Source organism: Amblyraja radiata, chromosome 3 (genome assembly GCF_010909765.2).
Source record: "Amblyraja radiata isolate CabotCenter1 chromosome 3, sAmbRad1.1.pri, whole genome shotgun sequence".
NCBI classification, from domain to species: Eukaryota; Metazoa; Chordata; class Chondrichthyes; order Rajiformes; family Rajidae; genus Amblyraja; species Amblyraja radiata.
Window position 1 is genome coordinate 72,482,738 of NC_045958.1, and position 15,233 is coordinate 72,497,970.

At 43.3% G+C, this 15,233-nt stretch overlaps 1 protein-coding gene across 2 annotated transcripts in view; it reads right to left on the bottom strand.

Annotated features, from left to right (window-relative positions):
* The window catches only part of frem1 (FRAS1 related extracellular matrix 1), a 141,577-nt gene extending 127,236 nt beyond the window's left edge, over positions 1 to 14,341 (bottom strand). For both annotated transcript variants that reach the window (XM_033018045.1, XM_033018046.1), the window contains exon 1: positions 14,161 to 14,341. The gene's annotated coding sequence lies outside the window, so the exon portion shown is untranslated. The remainder of the gene's footprint in view (positions 1 to 14,160) is intronic.
* Between the last annotated feature and the right edge of the window lie 892 nt (positions 14,342 to 15,233).

A 15,233-nucleotide genomic window follows, 5' to 3' on the forward strand; every position in this document is an offset into this window, starting at 1 on the left:
CTGAGATACTCCAGCACTTTGTGTCTATTTTTGCATCTTAAACTAACTGCGCATCATTATTAGGAGGTGAATGGAATAGTTCATCTTGATTTGAAAGGAGAAGGAAGACCCTTGAAGGTCTAGGTGGTTTAAGCTGTTTTACAATGGAAGCAGTTTGTAAATGGGCTAATTAAAATGTTTCAACTTGACTGTGAAGGAGAGCACCGAAGGCTATGAAGGGACGCTGCATGAATACCACCAATTTTGGGTACCCACCTTCAGCTTTTTCCTTGCAAAAATCCTGAATTCGCAATCCTGAAGTCACCACAGATTTCTGGAAAGATGAGGACTGACGTACAGCTATATAATCACTGGAATCGTAAAATCTCACCCACAGTTTTCTTACAGTTGTGTCCCGCAAGGAGACATTTCTCTTCTGGTGGTTGATTTGAAGAGAGTAAAGGAATGTATACAATCTAAACAGCTATTAAACCACAGTTCAGTATATTGTGCAAGAACAAATTCCAGTCACAGAACTCTGCATTCCTGCACAAGGAAATAGCAGATGCAGTCTGGTCAAAGATATGTCCTGAGTCACAAAGGTCCAATTTCCCCACAACTGCCTGCACTCCAGCTTTCCTTTATCTTATGGGACTGCTGATCTCTCTGCACCACATGATATCCTCGCTTACAATGCACAGACCATTAAAAGATGCAAACAAACAAATTCAAAACTGGAGCAGGCCATTCGACCCCTTGAGCTTGCTTCACCATTTGATAAGACCAAGACTGATCTGATTGCAAGCTCAACTTCATGCTCCCGTTTACCTTCAATAATCTTTCTGAAGGGAATAATTGGAATTGGAATAAAGTTGGGATGACAAACAAATTGAAATACAGGCCTTCTCTGGGTTACAAACGACTGACAGTTCCCATGACGCTACTAAATTCAAAAGGCCAAGGTATGAACATATATTTGTTACTATGAATGGCAAAACTAGGTTCCTCTCTTTTATTGCCCTTGGAACAGTACAGCACAGGAAGAAACCCTTCAGCGCAACTCTGTGCCGAATATGATGCCCAGATGCACTAATCTTATCTGCCTGCAGATGATTCATGTCCCTCCATTCCCTGCACATCCATGTGAGGTAATGGAGTAATTATTTCAGTAATTATCTCTCATATCAGTCTTATGTTTCGTTTGATGTTATTCAATTCACTAATGTTTTATTGTCATATGTCAGGGATATATATGTCAAAATCAACCACAAGATAATTCACTTTAAATTACTTCAATTCATTTGATGGGCCATACTGAATAGGGTATGACAGAATACATCCAAGATTAAGCTAGATAAAACCAGTTAAGAGTTCAAGTTTAATAATTTATCTAACTGAAGGGGGAATGATAATGGGGATAAATCATTCCCAAACCTGTACAAGATGACATGCTGAATTACTGTGCAGTCGGACAGCTTTTAGTGCATGTTTAGCATGTGACACCTGAGCTGGAAGAACACCAAAAACTTCCCCATCATGGGGTAACGGAGCTCTGATTGAAATAGACTTCTGCAACTTAATCCACGTCTTGGTTCCTGCCCAAAAATCTCCTGGTGGTTCAAAGCAGTATGCTGGAGGATTTTCCTTTAAAGATTACCATTGTTTTCTTCCCTCAGATCCAAGGATGAAATAACAAGTGTAATTACACAGACGATAATTATATGGGTGACTATTAGAGAAAACATTTACTGATGCTGATAGACGTGCTGGGGACCAATAGGCATAATTGTTATGTATCGGGTTTCCTCAGCCTAGGCTTTAATGTTCTGCGTCTTTCATCCAGAAAGACAGAGGAAGGTTAGTGGGCTGTGTACTGCAAGCAAGAACCATAAGGAATATGAGAAGAATTTTTCAAAGTTGCATTATTTCATTGACTATCTTTCTTCAATCTGCTGAGGATCAGATTTATGGGGTTCAAATCAGGCATTCAAGAGTCGTACAAGAAGTCCAGGTACGGCCTCCAGAAAGCTATTATGAAACCAAGGGGCACTTGCAGACTAAACTGGAGGCTTAGATGGACACTTGGCAACTGTGGCAGGGCTTGCATGGTGAAACTTTGAAATCGAGTAGCTCAAGTGACAACAACACATCTCTCCTGGATGAGCTAAATGGTTTCTTGCTCACTTCAAAAGGGAGAGCAACAACGTACCTTCACAAACGCCCACAGCACCTCGACAACCCTGTGATCTCAGCCTACCAGGTCAACAACTGAAGATCCTTTATGAAGGTGAGCCCTCCGAAAACCTCCGGCCCTGATGGTCACATTCCCCAATGTCACATTCTCAAAACCTAAGTGGGCCAACTGGCTGGAGTTTTCAAGGGCATCTTCAACCTCTCAATACTGCATCAACAGTCCTTACCTGCTTTAAAAAGACATCCATAATATCCATGCCCAAGAAGACAAAGGTGATATGCCTCAATGACGACTGACTAGCGGCACTCATGTCCATTGTGACAAAGTGCTTTGAGAAGTTGGTTATGACGCAAATCAACTCCCAGATCAGTAACGAAGAGATAAAGCTAAAGATAAGGTGGATGAGAGTTGGATGGTGGAGAAAGAAACAGCACACAAAGAAAGGAGAAATAAATCAACTAAGAAAACGTAGAATGGTAACCATCTCTGGCATTCACAATTTTAGTGTACTCACAGATAACTAGCAAACACCCCCTCGTATAAGTTCAATGAGGCTTTGAAACTTCAAAGTGCAAAAGCTTTAATTTGTATTTTTGGAAACCATCAGGGTTAAATTAGTAGCTTGTGACTCACAGATTCTTTAGCAAACCCGCAAATTTACAACTGATTTTCCCGCCAGAGCCAGTGTACATTCACACTGTTACACCAAGCCATGGGAAGCTGCTCATGTTATCATGTTAGGCTATACACACATTCTCAGTATGTGCTATTTTTCTGCTTTCAAGCCGCCCCCACTTTTTCCGTGGGTTTCGGTTGTTATTCTAGTCTCCCAAATGCCATCTATCTCCTGTGTGGCTGCCTTGGCTGATGCATATACAAATCTGGTAGCAACAGGAGTATGCGCTGGCTTCTGGGCCTGAAACATATTGGTTCTCCAGTGTGTAAGCTGTGTGCAAGTGAAGGAAAACAAGTACAATTACTGACCCTGGAATCTGAAACAAAACCGTTTTCCTTTCCCCTGGCTAGTTAGAAGGGTCTCGACCCAAAATGTCACTCATTCCTTCTCTCCAGAGGTGCTGCCTGTCCCGCTGAGTTACTACAGCATTTTGCGTCTATCTTCAGAACAGCTCAGTCAGTCAAAACCATCTCTTCCCAAAGATGCTGTTGAACTCAGTCAGAGTTCAGATGCTGTTTGACTGACTTCTTGCAGCATATTCTGTTTCTGTCTGTAAATGAATGCTGGCGGCTGGCACATACCAAGGTGCAGGCGTACGTGCTGAGGGACGGACTGATACTCAGTGCAGCCAACACAAAGGATCTGTGGGGGAGGATGACAGCCTAGAGTCCAGTGGTCACTGGACATTGAGGAGCTGGATCCTGTGTAACAGCCTTTCAAACTCTTCATTGGTATATGGTTTATAAAAGAAACATTGTAAAGAGAAAGCAGTGCTTTTTTGTGACGGTACACACCGCCTATAGTGCATGTGTGTAGCACTTCTAAAAAGTTAAAAGCTAGGTTTTCAATAAAAAAAATAATAATTTGATTTTATACTCTTTAGTTATTAGTGTAGACTTTAGAGATACAGCACGGAAACAGGCGAGCCAGTGATCACCCAGTACACTCACGCTATCCTACACACTAAAGCGGCCTTTTCACGGGGCGACTTGACGCAAGAGTTAACCGGAGTTTAACATCGTGGGAACCTCGTGCGATAACAGTACAGCATTCGTGGACCACCGTGGACCACCGTAGCGCTAACGGCAGGTCATCGTGTAACTTGGTCACTCGGGAGAAAATTCAAGAAAGTTTGAATTTCTCCAAGATTGACTTGTACACTTGTGGTTGAGTATTGCAACATTATATGAACGTAGTGGCCAGTGCGATATCCGTAATAACTCTTGCGGGTACCGTAGGAACTCCTGCGAACGGTGAACCCGGAAGCTGGACAGAGGGGACAGAAGGTGAGTAAAAATTATCTTCTGTGGGATTGAATTTAAAAAATAAATAAAAATAAAGATTTGCATCCGCATATGGACATCAACTTATTCATGAGTTATGTTAATGAGATTCAAGAAAATAACTATAATCTTTAAAAGGGACTTTAAAAGGGACTTTACTGAAAGGTTACGCATTTTTATGGTCCGTGAGAAATTTTTCACATGTACTTCTTTGAGAGATACAGGTCGGAGTCCTCGGGTCCAGGGGTCCGGAACGCTACCAATCAATGTTGTACAGAGACCCGTGTAAGGAGTGAACTGCACATGCTGGTTTAAACCGAAGACAGACACAAAAAGCTGGAGTAACTCAGCGAGTCAAGCAGCATCTCTGGAGAAAAAAAGCTGATGTTTCGGGATGAGACACATCTTCAGACTCAATTCCGATTAGGCTGTCTGAAGAAGGGCTCCGATTCGAATCGTCACCTATTCTTTTTCGCCAGAGATGCTGCCTGACCCGCTGACTTACTCCAGCTTTTTATGTTTTTCTTCCCAGATCTGACTTACCTGCTGAGTTGTCCTTCTGTGCGTATTAACCAGCATTAACCAGCGTCTGCAGTTCCTTTAGACATTACCTAACTTCAGATGTTAGAGATATAGCGCATGGGAACTCCTGCGAACGGTAAACCCGGAAGCTGGACAGAGGGGACAGAAGGTGAGTAAAACAGGTGGTCTCAATATCGACAAGGGAACATGTGTCCTTCGAGGACGTCCCACCTAATTGTCATTGTTGGATAATCTTTTTAACAGGAACACTTGCAGAGATGGCTCCCAGAAAATCTCAAAGAAAGGGGGTAAAGCGTGTCAGAGATGTTTTTGCCATGTTGCGCTATTCAGTTTCTATATTGTTTCAGTTTCTATATCTATATTGTTGCTCTATTCAGTTTCCCAGGGGGTCGGGACGGGACTGGAGTTGGGAGGGAAAGGTGGGGGAGTCGAGGGAGAGGAGGGGGAGACAGATGGGGGTGTCTTCATTTACTGGCGGCGGGTGTCTGTCACTGAAACAGGCAGGTGAGATTTCACATCCACCTTGTGTGTGCCTCTCTCTCTCTCTCCCTCCCTCTTACACAGGCTGAGAGACTCTGCCTCTGTGAGTGTACGTCTCTTTCTCCCCCTCTCCCACACACAGTAAGACCGAGGTACTGTGCTCAATCCATCTGTGTCTCCCACATACACAGTAAAATATGTCTCCAAATGACCCAATTCAACCAAGGGAGGATATATATAGTGTGTGAAAAAAAAAGTTACATCATTTGTGTCACGTGTAGTTCACGATGTTCATTCAAGATTTAACGCGAAAGCTCGGGAAACGGACAAGTCACTCGCACAAATAACAGAAATGCCGAGTACCGTGGGAACTCTTTATCTACCCCCGTTATATCGTGCGAGACTCGTGCTGGACCACGACCTCTTCACTCTGGTGACATCTTGCGTCAACTCGCCCCGTGAAAAAGCCCCATAAGGACAAGTTACAATTTAACCAAAGTCAATTACCCTACAAATCTGTATGTCTTGGGAGTGTGGGAGGAAACCAGAGCACCTGGAGAAAACCTACATAGTCACAGGGAGAACATACTAATTTTGTCAGGAATCAAACCTGTGTCTCTGGCGCTGTAAGGTAGCAACACTACCTCTGTGCAACTGTTCTATTAATTACAAAAACAAAATAGAAGAGGGGGTATATTGATGGAAAAATTGTTTCTTGATTTGAATGAAGCTTGATTTCTGGTTGATATACACTGTCTTGGGTACAAAACTAGCACTGAGCCAAAGTATTGGTTTGATGGCAGAATTAATGTATTGACGATGACACGAGGAATGCAAATAAAAAAATGCAGTGATCGCATTGTATTTCCTGTGTTTATTTTTTCGGACTAAAGTTTATTTTTGAAAGAGATTGTGGCCGTTCCAAAACCAGCAGCCAAACAGCTTCCAACCGTGAAGGTCAAGGAAAGAACCAGGAAACAGGAGTGGCTTTGACTCATTGCAAGGGAATGTACTGAATTGCTGAGCTGAGAAAAAGAGATGGACAGATTGTATTTATTATGTAGATATTATGAATAAAGTTTAATTTTGAAATGAAATAAGAACCAGTTTCCATGTGAATATCAGAATCTGGCACCAGGCCATAGATAAGACAGCATCTGTGTAGAGAAAGAATGGGTGATGTTTCAGGTTGGGACCCTTTTCAGACTGGGTTCTGAACCGAGTCAGAAGAAGGGTCTCGACCCAAAAGATCATCTATTCCTTTTCTCCAGAGATGCTGCCTGACGTTCTCCAGCTTTTGGAGTCTATCTTCTGAAGATCTGCCATTTGTCATCTGCAGTTCTTTGTTTCTACATTCTGATGCCAGCCCCTTTGTTGGAGCATCCTCCAATAATGGGCAGTCACTGGAAGTCGAGGATGGCTTGCTTCAACGCTAATTCCAGTGGCAACTTTTTACATACAGTTTATGCAACAAGCAGCTAGAGGAGGTAGTTGAGGAAGGTATTATAACACAAGTTCAAAAGACATTTGAATAGGTACATGAATAGGAAAGGTTCAGCAGAATGTGGGCCAAACGCGAGCAGGTGTGATTAATGTAGATGGGACATCTTGGTTGGCATGGGTGAGTTTGGCTGAAAGGTCTGTTACCATGCTGTATGACTCTGTGACTCAAAGACTCTAATGGTATGGGACCTGAATAACTGATGAGCCCATGTGGAACCTGTTAGCTCAGCCACAAGAGGAATCGGAGGTTGACAGAGCAGGCGGGTGAGTAATACAGGGGAGCTGAGATGCATTCCTTCCTTTCATGGAGTTACCATCTGACCCATGTTTTTAGTGCCATCCCACATGTTCCTTTCCTGTTTTGAAAGGCCAGGGGTTACCATGAGTGAGTGGGATAGTTCCTTTTTTCCCTTAAGGAGGCTATGGGAATATCCATGGTGTGTTTTATTCTGTCCTCCTGGTTGTTTCCGGCCATGACAGAATTAAGAATAGAGTGTCTGTTCTGAGCTTCTGGGATGGGCCATGCCTGCAATATCGATGATATAGCCTGCAGTCAGATGCAACCATGTACTTAGAGCCACAGTACTGGGATGTTGCCTTGGGAGAGGGTGGTGATATTGGTTCAGTAATATATGCTGTTTCTCTGTCTCGTCCATGGTAATTCAAGGAAATTCTTTGAATCTTTCAAAGGTCTGTGTGATTGAGTGTCTGTGAATGTGTGAGACCATGTGTGTGTGAGAGTGTGTGTGTGAGAATGTATGTGTGAGTGTGTGTGTGAGTGCATGTGGGAGTGCGTGTGTGAGTGCGTGTGAGAGTGCGTGTGAGAGTGCGTGTGAGAGTGTGTGTGGGAGTGTGTGTGTGGGAGTGTGTGTGTGGGAGTGTGTGTGTGGGAGTGTGTGTGGGAGTGTGTGCATGAGAGAGTGTGCATGAGAGAGTGTGAGGGGTTGTGTGCCTGAGTTTCTGCATGTTTATGGTTGTGTCAGAAGGCCCAGAAATGGAAAGGACTCAAATGCAGGCTCACTGAGAAGAACTGAAGAAAACCCCAAATCAAAACGCGAATGGAACCAAAAGATATAGACCTGGAACCGACCAAACTCAGAGCTGCTATCGAACCGACAGAATGCAGAACAGATTAGTTAACACTCAATTGATGATGATCTCAGGTATTTATACCAAGTGATAGATTAGGGGAGCAGATTAAATGCAGGTGTAACTCCTAATAGCTCAGGAGAGGAGTGTGGAAAGAGCCTCAAGTGTCTGGAGGCGTGGCAAGTGTGACAGGTTGTGAGTGTGTGTATGTATATATTGTTGTTTCTATGCAGTGCTACCCCCCTGACTATCCAAGATGGACAAGACACCAGCAGAGAGGGTTGCAGCCAGCACCAGTCTGGGAGAGTTAGCTTCAGGCTATATTCATGTCCGAGTGCCAGATTGTGTACATCATGGGCCTGAGGGAGACAGAAGGCTCACGCACCATTAAACCACTGCTTTCGAAGCCACTGAAATCCTTGTCATTTAATGGAGAGTGGGTTGTAGTTGCACCATGACACCTTCAACGATACTTTGCATGTTTACCAAGCCACGGACAGCAGTAGCTTGAGTTTGCATGGCAGCAGTCTGTGCACAGCTGTCAGATTTTCTGCAGGTGATCCCTGTGCATCAATAGACAATGACACTTTAGCCATCTCACCCACAAGTGAGGTGGAACTGACCACCATTGGGAGTAATATCTTCACATTTGCTTGCAAGGTAAGAAGTGGAATCACTCTTACTTTCAACAATTTTCAGATCTTCACTCGGGTACTATATGGATTTCATCAGGCAAGCACGAAAGGGCGTGTCCCAATTGGCTGTCATTTACACGACAGGCCATTAGTGATTGATGCGCGATGGTCACACGTGTCCATGTGTCCATGTCCGCACAGCCGTCTGGAGCGCGTGATGTCATTTGAAGATAGACACAAAATGCAGGAGTAACTCAGCGGGACCGGGACCACGGCGGGATCCCCAACGGCCGTGAGCCCCAGGCCGAACTCGGCGATTGTTTGCCTGTTTCTCCTGCTGTTGGAGGTGAGACGTTGCGCCGCACCAGGGTCTTGGGTCTGTCCCACTTTGGCGGTCAGTTACACGACAGGCTGGTGGCGTGCAAAGATTTAGTGCAGGACGAAGTCCACATTCCTCCACACCACTCCATGCGCCCATCCCGCGCTACCCACGCACTACCCACACGCTACCCACACGCTACCCACATGCTAGCAGGTTGCGTAAATGGCGCGCGAATGACGGCCAAGTGGGACAGTGTGGGACTGGTACAGACTGGTTCCTCTGTGGGACATCCCATTAAATGCCTCAATCACAGTTGTGGAGCAGGATGTGTGTGACCTCTTGTTCTGGAGAGATGCTACTTACCCCTGGGCCCTGACCGTGTGCAAATACGGCATCTTGACCTTGTGCTGCATTGTCAGGCATTTTCCTCATATGGCTCACAGCAGGTGGGAGATATTGCTCTCTGCACACGCAATGTCATAAGAGGTGCAGCAGTGATTCAGGAAAGTTGTCAATGAGAAATGGGAGGTCTCTGAAAACACCACCTCCATCTCATTAACTGTGAGAGCTTACGATATGCAATGGAAGTTGGTTCAGAATGGGAAGAATAGATTTGAACAGGTTGGCAGATATGTCTGCAGACAAGTCTGCAGGAAAATACAGCTTGCTGCAGCATGCGCATCTATTCATTCCCCACATCTGCACCCATGTGAAGATCGCTGAATACTGAGGACGCTACAAGTTAGGTGTTGATGCACCTGTGCTCCCACTCAGTTCCAGCACTGAATTCAGGGACATTCTATGAAAACTGAAGCTTTGTGGCTAGATACCACCTCATTGGGATCCCCAGCTTTAGGCCAGCCATTGCTGGAGCATCCATTGTGGCCCCATTCATTTCAGTTTTCATTGGTGGATCAGCAGTGGAAAGACCTAGTAAATTTCTAGGCATTAACCTTTCGGATGATGTACCTATTGTACGGCTGTAATCACCAAGAAGATACACCAGCGCCTCTGTGTACTTAGAAGTTTAAAGAGATTGAGCATGTCACCAAATACTCTAACAAACTTCTACAGATGTGCTGTAGAAAATATCCTGTCCGTTTGCACAATGGCCAATTTTGCAATTCCAATGCACAGGAATGCAAGAAGCTGCAGAGAATGGTGGACTCGGCCTAGTCCATCATGCATACAGCACTACCCACTATTGAACTACATGATTTGCGGCCTAAACAAAAGGGTAGTTATACAGGGTTGTTTTTTTCCGATTCGACGCTTGTGACCAGTGGAGTGTCACAGGGGTCACTTCTGTGTCCACTGTTGTTATCTACATTAATTATTTGGATATCAATGTGGTTAGCGTTATTAGTAATTTTTCAAATGACACCAAAATTAGTGCAAAAGTGGACAGTGAAGGATATCCATGCCTACAACAGGATCTAGATCAGTTTGAGAGGTGGGCTTTAGAGATACAGTGTGCAAACATATCCTTTAGCCCACTGAGTCTGCGCCGACCAGTGATCAGCCCGTACACTAACACTATCCTACACATTAGGGACAATGTACAATTTACAGAAGCCAATTGACCTACGTGTACGTCTTTGGTGTGTGGGAGAAAACCCATGCAATCACAGGGAGAACGTACAAACTCCGTACAGACAGCACCCGTAGTCAGGATCGAACCCAGGTCTTTGGCGTTGTATGGTAGCAACTCTACCGCTGCGCCACTGTGCCAACCTAAGAATCATTCAGACCGACACTTAAATAGGCAAGATGCAATGCTGAGGCTCTATAAGGAGCTGGTTAGGCTGCATTTGGAGTATTTTGAGCAATTTTGGGCACCATATCTGAGGAAATATGTGCTGGATCTGGAGAGGATCCAGAGGAGGTTTACAAGAATTATCTCAGGAATTAGTGGGTTAACATATGATGAGCGTTTGACAGCACTGGGCCTGTACTAGCTGGAGTTCAGAAGAATGAGGGGGGAAAGGCTTGGATAGAGTGGATGTGGAGAGGACGTTTTCACTAGTGGGAGAGTCTAGGACTAGAGGTCCTCAGAATTAAAGGATGTCCCTTTAGGAAGGTGCTGAGGAGGAATTTCTTTAGGCAGAGGGTGGTGAATCTGTGGAATTCTTTGTCACAGTATGCAGTGGAGGCCAAGTCAATGGATATTTTTAAGGCAGAGATAGATAGATTCTTGATTAGTATGGGTGTCAGGGATTATGGGGAGAAGGCAGGAGAATGGGGTTAGGATGGAGAGATAGATCAACCATGATTGAATGGTAGAGTAGACTTGATGGGCAAATGGCCTAAATCTGCTCCTATCACTTATGACCTTATGAGATACAGAAAGATATGATAATCATGCAGGCAAATGGATTGTTGTAGATGAGCTATTTCACACATGAAAGCAGATCAATATGAGTACAGTCAGACATTTTGGATGGTAATGATGGCTTTCATTCTAATTTTCCCCTGAAGAAATTCACATAGGTAGAATATTTCAACCTCTCATTTTCTTAAGATCTCAATGAAATCTTAACTAGATCTGTGTAGGGCCTCAAACTACTTGAACTTTTCTTTCTGGGAAGCAGAAGCCGGCTTCTGTTTAAATAAGGAGCATGAGCAAGTTCCTCAGGACTGGAACTGAATGAATCCCCAAGGATTTTGGATAATGAAGTTTTGTGTTGTCATGTAATACAGTTACTTCAGAGTTGAGAGCAGATGTGCTGCTAAAGAGGGAGCTCCACTATCATTATCTCTTTTAAACATCAAACATTTACAAAGGATTATCATTAACTCTGATCGGCTTGTTTAAATTTAGTTTCCTCTGTTTGTTTTTGTCTCTTTAATGTTTCGTGTACACTTTAGACTGAAATTCCACAGGGATTTATTTGACAGGATTTCTGCTCTTACCTAAGAGTCGAGGAGGCCGTTTCCATCTTTTCCCCAGTGTTTTTCTATTGAATCCATTGAAGTTGAAGGTGGAAATTAAGCTCAGTGGCTTCACGAAAGGTAAGAAATGATACCAGGCAATAAGGAGTTATTTTTATTTAAAGAACACTTACTGGAACTTCTACTTTAATTATAATGATCAAAACAAACAATAATCCCAGAAGCACTGCAGGCTCATTTCCACTACATTCACATCAAGAGGAATTGTTCAGCTTTCAACTATGGATTAGAACACTGCGCAGGGGATAATATTCACGACATGTGGGAAAACGGTATGTTCCCTCTTGTTAAATTTGCCTTGTTATACCATGCAGAAAATAATCTTCGAAGAGCGCAGTCAATCTTGTATTGCTACGTTATTGCCTCTTCTGAGTCCAGTTTATTATAGGCAGAATAAATAACGGGATATGGATAGAGGTTTGGAGGGATATGTGCCAAACGCAGGCAAGTGGCACGAGGAAAAATGGGGCATCTTGATCAGGTTAGATAAGTTGGGTGAAAGGGCCTGACTCCATGCTGTATGAATCTGTGACTCTACGATTAGGAGCCCAGGAAGAAAGTAAACCGTTAGCCTTCGAGAACTGAGCCTAAATCAGGTTGGGTAAAGTTTAATATAAACCTACACTGACCAACCTTTCCTTGTAAGACAAACTGTCCCTTCCAGGTATCAGTGCAGTAAACATTTTGTGAACTGATTCCAACTTTGGAAATAGCTCACTCCAAGACCACAAGGAATTTCAGAGGGTTGTTGATAGAGCCCAGTCCAGACTTCCTACCATTGACTTCATCTACACTTCATGTTGCCTCAGAAAAACAGCCAACTGTTTCAAAGACTTATCCCATGGGGTGGGGAAGATGGGGGTGAGGGATAGGTTGGGGTGAGGGGAGAGATGGGACTTGTGGGAAAGGGGAAAGGAATCTCTACTTTTCTTTCTGCAGTTTGCATTGAACTTATCACTGATCACGAATTCAGGGACAACAAGAATCCCAGGGTCCCATGGTCATTTGGTGCATGACTGTTACTCTTGTATCAGAATTGCCCTCACCAAATAATGACGTGTGATCTTGGCACTGGATAAAGTCGATGTGGAGAGGATGTTTCCACTTGTCGGAGAGTCTATGACCAGAGGCCACAGCCTCAGAATAAAAGGATGTACCTTTAGAAAGGAGATGAGGAGGAAAGTCTTTAGTCAGAGGGAGGTGAATCTGTGGAATTCATTGCTACAGTCGGCTGTGGAATCCAAGTCATTGGGTATTTTTATGGTGCAGATTGACATATTCTTGATTAGTAAGGGAATCGGGAGCTATGGGGAGAAGGCAGGAGAATGGGGTTGAGAGGAAAAGATAGATCAGCCATGATTGAATGGCAGAGTAGACTTTAGGGCCGAATGGCCTAATTCTGCTCATAACTCATGACATTTACTTTCATGGGTAATTAATCACATGGTCTTCTGAATGTGTCTTGAGAGAATCCTAGCTCCTGTATCACAGAAGCTCTCCCCAACTTTGTATCTCATCAACCAAGGCCTATAGTTCATTGTGTAGAACATCTGGATCATCTTCTCATCTATGTTAGCAAGGATAGGTCAAATGATTTCTTGAGGGTCTTCTTAATGTATTTTAATGTCTTAGTGTCTCTTAATGTCTTTGACAAAGCCACTTGTCAATGTTTCTCAGATCAGCACAGTCGCTGGCAACCTGTTTCAGTCACAACACCACTGCTTTAAGAGATGCAGGCTGGCTTTAAGCTAAATGGAGTCAACAACTCACCATGTCAGATGCTAATACATCCAGTCAGGCTGGACATTGAAATCATTGAAAAGAGCATTCAGCATGAAGCTGGCAGACTGCCTACATTGTAATCAACGGAGGGTGTTAATCATGTCTCACTAACTCCCATATCATTCCCGGGGCTATCAAATTTAACCCCCCCACTGCTGCTTAATTACCCTCCTTTATACCCAAAACAATAAATATATAGCTTTTGACTTTATCCAAATCACATAAATTACAGTCCTGTACACATACACAATTCAACAAGATTTAATTCCTCAGTAATAACTTTAAGCACAATATAATTAAAATATTTCTCATCCCAGTCCAGACTTATGTACCACCAAGCCATCGAACAAAGTACTTCAACTGAAAACAGTACTTATTGTGACACACGTAACTGTTTAAAAATACCTTCTGTACACACACCATCAGATACACAGTCGATTAAATCCATGTCATTCAGTTCATTTGGAAGGTAGCTGTTAAAATGAGCTTCCGTCTTTCAGAAGGATTTCTACAGATTACATTGAGAGACTGGCAACCACAACAAACAATGACTGGTCAACCCAATTTCTCTTTGAATTAATACTGCTTAACACAAATAAAACTCTTTTACCCCATTATATTGCTCTGCATTTAGTTTTAAACTTGGTGGAACAGAATGCTTTTTGCCATACAACAAAGAGGAGAAACTTTTATTAACAAATATGATCCAAGTTTTGTTTTACCTTTTGCCACAGCTCTCCAGTAAGACGTTGCTCTCCAGGTCACTTCAGACGCTGCAGTCCACATATGCCAAGTGGAAAACTGAAGCTCTTTACATAGCGTTGCTTATCAGAATGTCTTGTGGCTGAGCACAAGAACTGTGTGGGGCCTCCCTGAAGAGGTTCCCAGTTTAAAAAGCTCATCTAACCGGAAAAGGAGTGAAGATAAACAGCAAAACTGCAGATCAAAGCACCTCCCAGCTCTGTGCTCTCAGAGCTGTGACAACACCTTCATGGCTTTACATCAGGGTGGTAATGGGGAGAGTCATTGCTTTTCATCTAATTAACGACACAAGCGTACTGGTTTAGGGGTCATGAAGAACAGACAGCATGACTGAGACAGCTGTGTTTTGTGTGTTTTATCAAGATTACCACTTTGTTTGGTCTAAGTCAAAGCTCCATTGAACAAGCTGTTTAACACTTTCGCCGGTGCACTTTTCCGAAAGTATTTAAATGCATCTTTTGTTTTTTTGTATTATTTAAGAACAATGTAATCAGGATCTGATGCTGCAATTAATCAATTACTAGGATTTTTTTCCACCCACAATCTATTTCAGTCATTGCAATATCAATGTAAGGACGATTTAGTTGAACAAGCCCTTAATGTGGGCATGAATTGCAATGCAAATGTGTCCTTTCAGTTTGACACCAGGGACTGTAGAATGATGCGAGGGGAGAAAAAAAACAACAGTGCCGGAGGAACTCAGCAGGCTAGGCAGCATCTATGGAGAGAAAAGGACGTAAAAACAGTCTGAAGAAAGGTCTTGAGCTAAAAAGTTCAAGTTCAAGTTCAAGTGAGTTTATTGTCATGTGTCCCTGTATAGGACAATGAAATTCTTGCTTTGCTTAAGCACACAGAAAATAGTAGGCATTTACTACAAAACAGATAAATATGTCCATATACCATGATATAAATATATACACACATGAATAAATAAACTGGTAGTGCAAATAACAGAAAGTGGTTGCTAATAATCAGAGTTTTGTCCAAGCCAGGTTTAATAGCCTGATGGCTGAGGGGAAGTAGCTATTCCTGA